Source organism: Oncorhynchus gorbuscha, unplaced genomic scaffold (assembly GCF_021184085.1).
Source record: "Oncorhynchus gorbuscha isolate QuinsamMale2020 ecotype Even-year unplaced genomic scaffold, OgorEven_v1.0 Un_scaffold_10666, whole genome shotgun sequence".
Taxonomy (NCBI): Eukaryota; Metazoa; Chordata; class Actinopteri; order Salmoniformes; family Salmonidae; genus Oncorhynchus; species Oncorhynchus gorbuscha.
The window spans coordinates 1-10,121 of record NW_025753388.1 but is presented as its reverse complement, the minus strand read 5'-3'; the positions used below and the strand labels follow the sequence as shown (position 1 = coordinate 10,121).

General features: G+C 45.8%; 1 pseudogene; it reads right to left on the bottom strand.

The window, feature by feature from the left end:
* Positions 1-256: 256 nt before the first annotated feature.
* Positions 257-9,700, bottom strand: LOC124030333 (annotated as a pseudogene).
* Positions 9,701-10,121: the final 421 nt, after the last annotated feature.

Sequence of the window (10,121 nt, the reverse complement as noted above, 5' to 3'; positions counted from 1 at the left end):
AGGTATTATTATTACTGAATGATCAGTTCTCCGGCCGGGGCAGTGTGCCGCTGCCGTGGTGACGTCTGTGTTGATTGACAGTGTGAGTGACGCTGCCGTGGTGACGTGTGTTGAGGTTCTCTGGGGAAGGGTAAGCTGGGCAAGTAGAGGGTTTCATCAAGGGATTGACAGGGTGAGTGACGTTGCCGTGGTGACGTGTGTTGATTGACAGTGTGAGTGTTGCCGTGGTGACGTGTGTTGATTGACAGTGTGTCTCTTAGCTGATGTTGCCTCCTTTCCAGTGTTTTACAGGTGATGTGTCCCAGTTTGGTCATCAGGTGTTTGTCCTGCCACTGGGCTACACACTGTCCTGACACCTTCAGGTCCACCTGAGAGAGAGAGACATCTAATATACTCTGAAATGGACGTTCACTAGCAAGTAGCAAAACATAGCAGCGTTAGGCGTTGAAACAAGTGGAACAGATCAGCTAAATGAACTGCAATCCAACTAGCTGAAATAACATTCAGTCATTTATTGGTACATTTTAAGAGAAAACAGGCTAGGGGTCATTCAGACATACCTGTAGTTTCTCCCACAGCTTTTCCTTTGGGTTTAGTTTGTCGTCTGGCTTGCCCGTCCTCGTACCCCTCAACGAACACCCGTTCCTCGTGACGACCCCTCAGGGGGTCAAGAGGCCCACTCTTCTGGGATCCCCTCACTGGGTTAACAGCCAATCAGAGATAAGAGAGTCAGAAGTCAGGAAGTGATGGATGAGGAAATGGGTGGGCTGTGTCCGGTGATACACACACACAGAGAGAGAGGAGAAGAGAGAAACAGAGAGAGAGAGAGGAGAGAGAGAGAGAGAGAAACAAAGAGAGAGAAGAGAGAGGAGAGAGAGACAGAGAGAGAGAGAGAGAGAGAGAGAGAGAGAAGAGAGAGAGAGAGGGAGGAGAGAGAGAGAGAGAGAGAGAGAGAGAGAGAGAGAGAGAGAGAGAAGAGAGAGACAGAGAGAGAAGAGAGAGAGAGAGAGAGAGAGAGAGAGACAGAGAGAGAGAGAGAGAAGAGAGAAGAGAGAGAGAGAGAGAGAGAGAGAGAGGAGAGAGAGAGAGGAGAGAGAGGAGAGAGAGAGAGAGAGAGAGAGAGGAGAGAGAGAGAGAGAGAGGAGAGAGAGAGAGGAGAGAGAGAGAGAGAGAGAGAGAGAGAGAGAGAGAGAGAGAGAGAGAGGAGAGAGAGAGAGAGAGGAGAGAGAGAGAGAGAGGAGAGAGAGGAGAGAGAGAGAGAGAGGAGAGAGAGAGAGAGAGAGAGACAGAGAGAGGAGAGAGAGAAGAGAGAGAGAGAGAGAAGAGAGAGGAGAGAGAGAGAAACAGAGAGAGAGGAGAGAGAGAGAGGAGAGAGAGAGAGAGAGAAACAGAGAGAGAGAGAGAGAGAAGAGAGACAGAGAGACAGAGAAGAGAGAAGAGAGAACAGAGAGAGAGAGAGAGAGAGAGAAGAGAGAAGAAGAGAGAGAGGAGAAAGAGAGGAACAGAGAGAGAGAGAGGAGGAGAAGAGAGGAACAGAGAGAGAGAGAGGAGAAGAGAGGAACAGAGAGAGAGAGAAGAAGAGAGGAACAGAGAGAGAGAGAGGAGAAGAGAGAAACAGAGAGAGAGGAGAGAGAGAGAAGAGAGAGAGAAGAGAGAAAGAGGAGAAGAGAGGAACAGAGAGAGAGAGAGGAGAAGAGAGGAACAGAGAGAGAGAGAGGAGAAGAGAGGAACAGAGAGAGAGAGGAGAGAAGAGAGGAACAGAGAGAGAGAGAGGAGAAGAGAGGAACAGAGAGAGAGAGAAGAAGAGAGGAACAGAGAGAGAGAGAGAAGAAGAGAGGAACAGAGAGAGAGAGGAGAAGAGAGGAACAGAGAGAGAGAGGAACAGAGAGAGAGAGGAACAGAGAGAGAGAGGAACAGAGAAGAGAGGAACAGAGAGAGAGAGGAACAGAGAAGAGAGAGGAACAGAGAGGAGAGAGGAACAGAGAAGAGAGAGAGAGGAACAGAGAAGAGAGAGGAACAGAGAAGAGAGAGGAACAGAGAAGAGAGAGGAACAGAGAGAGAGAGAGGAGAAGAGAGGAACAGAGAGAGAGAGGAACAGAGAAGAGAGAGGAACAGAGAGAGAGAGGAACAGAGAAGAGAGAGAGAGAGAGAAAGAAGCAGGGGGACAGGAGAAAAGACAAAGGAAGGAGTACCGGTACATAGGAAGGCAGGAAGAGAGGAGGAGAAAAGGAGGGAAAGACTCACATGGAGGCACAGAGCAGCATGGCTTGGGACTCCACCCCCCTCATCTTCTGGGGCTTCAGGTTGCATAGCAACACCACCAGCCTGTCCTGCAAGTCCTCCTGGGAAACGTAGGCCACCAGGCCGCTCACCACCGTCCTTGGCTCCGCCTCTCCGACGTCTATCTTCTCCAGGTACAGCGAATCAGCATCCGGATGCTGAGGGAGGCGAGGACAGGCAGAGAGAAAGACCAATCAGTGAAGAGAAAGAAGGAAAGGAAATTAGAGATGATTTGCTGAATCCCAAATCCCCCGTGCCTATTCTGATCAAAGATGGGATCTAAAATCAGTAATTTCTCCTCGTCTTGCTCTCTGATGGGGGAAAACAGAGTCTTCCAAGTTTAAATAAGGATAAATGAGTGAATGAATGAATGAATGAATAAACTAATGAATGAATAAACTAATGAATAAACTAATGAATAAACTAATGAATGAATGAATAAACTAATGAATAAATGAATAAACTAATGAATGAATGAATAAACTAATGAATAAACTAATGAATAAACTAATGAATGAATGAATAAACTAATGAATGAATAAATGAATAAACTAATGAATGAATAAATGAATAAACTAATGAATGAATAAACTAATGAATGAATAAACTAATGAATGAATAAACTAATGAATAAACTAATGAATAAACTAATGAATGAATAAACTAATGAATAAACTAATGAATGAATAAACTAATGAATAAATGAATAAACTAATGAATGAATGAATAAACTAATGAATGAATGAATAAACTAATGAATGAATGAATAAACTAATGAATGAATGAATAAACTAATGAATAAATGAATAAACTAATGAATAAATGAATAAACTAATGAATAAATGAATAAACTAATGAATGAATAAACTAATGAATAAATGAATAAACTAATGAATAAATGAATAAACTAATGAATAAATGAATAAACTAATGAATGAATAAACTAATGAATGAATAAACTAATGAATAAACTAATGAATGAATAAACTAATGAATAAACTAATGAATGAATAAACTAATGAATAAACTAATGAATGAATGAATAAACTAATGAATGAATAAACTAATGAATGAATAAACTAATGAATGAATAAACTAATGAATGAATAAACTAATGAATAAACTAATGAATGAATAAACTAATGAATAAATGAATAAACTAATGAATGAATGAATAAATACCTTCTCCACACTGATGACCTTGCCCACCCTGATGTCCAGTCTGGAGGGAACCAGCTCATCCTCATCTGCTACTTTAGGGTTCCCCTTCCCTGCTCCCTCTGACAGGGGGACACAGAGACACAGGGTCAAGGGTCAGGAGGAACAGTCTCCTATAGGTCTACTTTAGGGTTCCCCTTCCCTGCTCCCTCTGACAGGGGGACACAGAGACACAGGGTCAAGGGTCAGGAGGAACAGTCTCCTATAGGTCTACTTTAGGGTTCCCCTTCCCTGCTCCCTCTGACAGGGGGACACAGAGACACAGGGTCAAGGGTCAGGAGGAACAGTCTCCTATAGGTCTACTTTAGGGTTCCCCTTCCCTGCTCCCTCTGACAGGGGGACACAGAGACACACAGGGTCAAGGGTCAGGAGGAACAGTCTCCTATAGGTCTACTTTAGGGTTCCCCTTCCCTGCTCCCTCTGACAGGGGGACACAGAGACACAGGGTCAAGGGTCAGGAGGAACAGTCTCCTATAGGTCTACTTTAGGGTTCCCCTTCCCTGCTCCCTCTGACAGGGGGACACAGAGACACACAGGGTCAAGGGTCAGGAGGAACAGTCTCCTATAGGTCTACTTTAGGGTTCCCCTTCCCTGCTCCCTCTGACAGGGGGACACAGAGACACAGGGTCAAGGGTCAGGAGGAACAGTCTCCTATAGGTCTACTTTAGGGTTCCCCTTCCCTGCTCCCTCTGACAGGGGGACACAGAGACACAGGGTCAAGGGTCAGGAGGAACAGTCTCCTATAGGTCTACTTTAGGGTTCCCCTTCCCTGCTCCCTCTGACAGGGGGACACAGAGACACACAGGGTCAAGGGTCAGGAGGAACAGTCTCCTATAGGTCTACTTTAGGGTTCCCCTTCCCTGCTCCCTCTGACAGGGGGACACAGAGACACAGGGTCAAGGGTCAGGAGGAACAGTCTCCTATAGGTCTACTTTAGGGTTCCCCTTCCCTGCTCCCTCTGACAGGGGGACAGAGACACACAGGGTCAAGGGTCAGGAGGAACAGTCTCCTATAGGTCTACTTTAGGGTTCCCCTTCCCTGCTCCCTCTGACAGGGGGACACAGAGACACACAGGGTCAAGGGTCAGGAGGAACAGTCTCCTATAGGTCTACTTTAGGGTTCCCCTTCCCTGCTCCCTCTGACAGGGGGACAGAGACACACAGGGTCAAGGGTCAGGAGGAGGTTCTACTAACTGTTCTTTGATGGCTCTGGATAGGCCGTGTTGGAGAGTTTACGGAGCTCTGGAGACTCAAACTTCTTCCTGATTGGGCCGAGCAGCTTGTTAAGGCCACCTCCCACGCCCGCCTTCAGGTCACCAGGATGGATCAGCTAGGACGGGCAGAGGTGCCAGAGGTCAAACCAGCATGATGGGCCAACAACAGTGGTCCGTACAACATATACGTACGTACCTCTTCGCCAAATTCTTTCTCCACTTCCTCAAAGTCTGTGTAGGTTTTGTCTCCTCCGAACTTGGGGTCTCTTTTGATGGAGAACTCTGAAAGAGACGCAACACAGACATGCTGACTCTAGTGGTGCCTGGAACAGGAAGGACGACAGGGGGAGGAGGAGGAAGGGAAACAGAACAGGAGAGAGGAGGAAGAGGACAGAACAGGATAGAGGAGGAAGAGGACAGAACAGGATAGAGGAGGAAGAGGACAGAACAGGATAGAGGAGGAAGAGGACAGAACAGGAGAGAGGAGGAGGAGGACAGAACAGGAGAGAGGAGGAGGATGACAGAACAGGAGAGAGGAGGAAGAGGACAGAACAGGAGAGAGGAGGAGGAGGAGAACAGGGACAGAACAGGAGAGAGGAGGAAGAGGACAGAACAGGAGAGAGGAGGAGGAGGACAGAACAGGAGAGAGGAGGAAGAGGACAGAACAGAGAGAGGAGGAGAGGACAGAACAGGAGAGAGGAGGAGGAGGACAGAACAGGAGAGAGGAGAAGAGGACAGAACAGGAGAGAGGAGGAAGCAGGGGGATTACTCACCTCCTACGAGTGGGAAGAGGACATGTTTAACAAATGACAGGACTCCGTTGTTCTCAATGTTGCCCGCGCTCACAGAAAGCCTTCTTCAGCTTCTTCTTCACATCTTCCTTCCTGTCCAGGGAGGTCAATCTAGACTCCTACAAAGGTCAACAGGAAACACACAGGGCCATGTTCATTATGAGCCAACCGGAAAGAAAACGAACAAAAGGGAGAAAGCCCCACCTGAACTTGTCCAATAAGAAATGTTCATTTTCTGTTGCAAAATACTTTGCTACTGTTTGTGGTAATAAATACAACCCACAGGCTGTGTTAGTTTTGGATCGGTTAAAACAATATATTACCTCCAAAAGAAGAGGAAGGGATGGATGAATTATAAACATTAAAGGATTGTGATTACTCACCTCCTCTGAAGAACTCATCTTAGCTCCAGTCAGTCCTGGTACCATGGGGTTCATCAGATGGGACCGCTTAGCATAGCCCAGAGAGGGCAGGTACTGGAGGGAGGGGGGAGAGAAAGAGAGAGAGATCGAGGGAAGGAAGGGATGGAGGGAGAAAGATCGAGGGAAGGAAGAGATGGAGAGAGAGGAGATCGATGGAAGAGATGGAGAGAGAGATCGAGGGAAGGAAGAGATGGAGAGAGAAAGAGATCGAGGGAAGGAAGAGATGGAGAGAGAAAGAGATCGAGGGAAGGAAGAGAGATGAGAGAGAGAGATCGAGGGAAGGAAGAGATGGAGAGAGAGAGAGATCGAGGGAAGGAAGAGATGGAGAGAGATCGAGGAAGGAAGAGATGGAGAGAGAGAGAGATCGAGGGAAGGAAGAGATGGAGAGAGATCGAGGGAAGGAAGAGATGGAGAGAGAAAGAGATCGAGGGAAGGAAGAGATGGAGAGAGAAAGAGATCGAGGGAAGGAGGGAGGTATATTTTCAGAATTCATACATTATGCAAAACTTATTTCCCAGTTGACCAATGAATTAAGTGAAGGTAAAAAACATCTCTCTCTACAAGAGGACAGTGCTTGTTGATGAACAGGTCAGAAGGTTCAGGGTACCTTCTCAGCCAAGGTGAAGATCTTCCTCTGGTCGACTCCTCCAAACTGGGCATCAACTTTCAGATACTCCTCATCCAGAGCCTAAGAGACAGGGTGTTATAACCATGTTATTACCTGTAGTCCAGGGTAGAGGGTGTTATAACCATGTTATTACCTGTAGTCCAGGGTAGAGGGTGTTATAACCATGTTATTACCTGTAGTCCAGGGTAGAGGGTGTTATAACCATGTTATTACCTTTAGTCCAGGGTAGAGGGTGTTATAACCATGTTATTACCTGTAGTCCAGGGTAGAGCAGACCACTGAGTAGAGGTGTTATAACCATGTTATTACCTGTAGTCCAGGGTAGAGCAGACCACAGTAGTGTTATAACCATGTTATTACCTGTAGTCCAGGGTAGAGGGTGTTATAACCATGTTATTACCTGTAGTCCAGGGTAGAGGTGTTATAAATCATGTTATTACCTGTAGTCCAGGTGAGCAGACCACTGAGTAGAGGTGTTATAACCATGTTATTACCTGTAGTCCAGGTAGAGCAGACCACTGGTGCCATATACCTGTACCATGTTTATAACCATACCTGTAGTCCAGGGTAGAGGGTGTTATAACCATGTTATTACCTGTAGTCCAGGTGAGCAGACCACTGAGTAGAGGGTGTTATAACCATGTTATTACCTGTAGTCCAGGGTAGAGCAGACCACTGAGTAGAGGGTGTTATAACCATGTTATTACCTGTAGTCAGGGTAAGAGGTGTTTATAGCCATGTTATTACCTGTAGTCCAGGGTAAGAGGGTGTTATAACCATGTTGCCACCTGTAGTCCAGGGCTAGGGTGTTATAACCATGTTATTACACTGTCCAGGGTAGAGGGTGTTATAACCATGTTATTACCTGTAGTCAGGGTAGAGTGTTATAACCATGTTATTACCTGTGTGAGTCAGGTAGAGCAGACCACTGAGTAAGGGTGTTATAACCATGTTATTACCTGTAGTCAGAAGTGAGCAGACCACTGAGTAGAGGGTGTTATAACCATGTTATTACCTGTAGTCAGGGTAGAGGAGTGTATAACCCATGTTATTACCTGTAGTCCAGGGTAGAGCAGACCACTGAGTAGAGGGTGTTATAACCATGTTATTACCTGTAGTCCAGGGTAGAGCAGACCACTGAGTAGAGGGTGTTATAACCATGTTATTACCTGTAGTCCAGGGTAGAGCAGACCACAGAGTAGAGGGTGTTATAACCATGTTATTACCTGTAGTCCAGGGTAGAGCAGACCACTGAGTAGAGGGTGTTATAACCATGTTATTACCTGTAGTCCAGGGTAGAGCAGACCACAGAGTAGAGGGTGTTATAACCATGTTATTACCTGTAGTCCAGGGTAGAGGGTGTTATAACCATGTTATTACCTGTAGTCCAGGGTAGAGGGTGTTATAACCATGTTATTACCTGTAGTCCAGGGTAGAGCAGACCACTGAGTAGAGGGTGTTATAACCATGTTATTACCTGTAGTCCAGGGTAGAGCAGACCACTTGAGTAGAGTGGTAATATAACCATGTTACCTGTAGTCCAGGGTAGAGGGTGTTATAACCATGTTATTACCTGTAGTCCAGGGTAGAGGGTGTTATAACCATGTTATTACCTGTAGTCCAGGGTAGAGCAGACCACTGAGTAGAGGGTGTTATAACCATGTTATTACCTGTAGTCCAGGGTAGAGGGTGTTATAACCATGTTATTACCTGTAGTCCAGGGTAGAGGGTGTTATAACCATGTTATTACCTGTAGTCCAGGGTAGAGGGTGTTATAACCATGTTATTACCTGTAGTCCAGGGTAGAGGGTGTTATAACCATGTTATTACCTGTAGTCCAGGGTAGAGGGTGTTATAACCATGTTATTACCTGTAATCCAGGGTAGAGCAGACCACTGAGTAGAGGGTGTTATAACCATGTTATTACCTGTAGTCCAGGGTAGAGCAGACCACTGAGTAGAGGGTGTTATAACCATGTTATTACCTGTAGTCCAGGGTAGAGCAGACCACAGAGTAGAGGGTGTTATAACCATGTTATTACCTGTAGTCCAGGGTAGAGGGTGTTATAACCATGTTATTACCTGTAGTCCAGGGTAGAGGGTGTTATAACCATGTTATTACCTGTAGTCCAGGGTAGAGCAGACCACTGAGTAGAGGGTGTTATAACCATGTTATTACCTGTAGTCCAGGGTAGAGCAGACCACTGAGTAGAGGGTATTATAACCATGTTATTACCTGTAGTCCAGGGTAGAGGGTGTTATAACCATGTTATTACCTGTAGTCCAGGGTAGAGGGTGTTATAACCATGTTATTACCTGTAGTCCAGGGTAGAGCAGACCACTGAGTAGAGGGTGTTATAACCATGTTATTACCTGTAGTCCAGGGTAGAGCAGACCACTGAGTAGAGGGTGTTATAACCATGTTATTACCTGTAGTCCAGGGTAGAGGGTGTTATAACCATGTTATTACCTGTAGTCCAGGGTAGAGGGTGTTATAACCATGTTATTACCTGTAGTCCAGGGTAGAGCAGACCACTGAGTAGAGGGTGTTATAACCATGTTATTACCTGTAGTCCAGGGTAGAGCAGACCACTGAGTAGAGGGTGTTATAACCATGTTATTACCTGTAGTCCAGGGTAGAGCAGACCACTGAGTAGAGGGTGTTATAACCATGTTATTACCTGTAGTCCAGGGTAGAGGGTGTTATAACCATGTTATTACCTGTAGTCCAGGGTAGAGGGTGTTATAACCATGTTATTACCTGTAGTCCAGGGTAGAGCAGACCACTGAGTAGAGGGTGTTATAACCATGTTATTACCTGTAGTCCAGGGTAGAGCAGACCACTGAGTAGAGGGTGTTATAACCATGTTATTACCTGTAGTCCAGGGTAGAGCAGACCACTGAGTAGAGGGTGTTATAACCATGTTATTACCTGTAGTCCAGGGTAGAGGGTGTTATAACCATGTTATTACCTGTAGTCCAGGGTAGAGGGTGTTATAACCATGTTATTACCTGTAGTCCAGGGTAGAGGGTGTTATAACCATGTTATTACCTGTAGTCCAGGGTAGAGGGTGTTATAACCATGTTATTACCTGTAGTCCAGGGTAGAGCAGACCACTGAGTAGAGGGTGTTATAACCATGTTATTACCTGTAGTCCAGGGTAGAGCAGACCACTGAGTAGAGGGTGTTATAACCATGTTATTACCTGTAGTCCAGGGTAGAGCAGACCACAGAGTAGAGGGTGTTATAACCATGTTATTACCTGTAGTCCAGGGTAGAGGGTGTTATAACCATGTTATTACCTGTAGTCCAGGGTAGAGGTGTTATAACCATGTTATTACCTGTAGTCCAGGGTAGAGCAGACCACTGAGTAGAGGGTGTTATAACCATGTTATTACCTGTAGTCCAGGAGTAGAGCAGACCACTGAGTAGAGGGTGTTATAACCATGTTATTACCTGTAGTCCAGGGTAGAGGGTGTTATAACCATGTTATTACCTGTAGTCCAGTAGAGGTAGAGAGGGTGTTATAACCATGTTATTACCTGTAGTCCAGGGTAGAGCAGCCACTG